The sequence below is a fragment of the Penaeus monodon genome, chromosome 34, assembly GCF_015228065.2.
Source record: "Penaeus monodon isolate SGIC_2016 chromosome 34, NSTDA_Pmon_1, whole genome shotgun sequence".
NCBI lineage: Eukaryota > Metazoa > Arthropoda > Malacostraca > Decapoda > Penaeidae > Penaeus > Penaeus monodon.
This window is the reverse complement of record NC_051419.1, coordinates 31,679,016-31,679,372: the sequence shown is the minus strand read 5'-3', so window position 1 is coordinate 31,679,372 and position 357 is coordinate 31,679,016.

Genomic DNA, 357 nt, shown 5'->3' with positions numbered 1-357 from the left:
GTAGTCGACGGTATTTTGAATCGGTTGGACAATACTGCCAAAAATACCTGGTAGAATTCATACAATAAATACGATTAAACATTGTAAAATAATTATTGCCTAATACCATTATTTTTACCACAGATGTATTATTACCAATCCTTCTAATCTGTAAGCAGAGTACATTTAAATTTCCTTATAATGAAAGAAATGCTCATGATCATGCCCAAGGTAATAGTTATAGGTGCCATTCTTTTAACCTGAACAATTTGTACCATAGCTACATTAGGGATACGAAAGAATTCTTTGTTATATGTTCATATTTCTGACTTTCGAAAGGTTTATGCCCTGTCACAAAGCTGTGTTGCCACGTTTAGC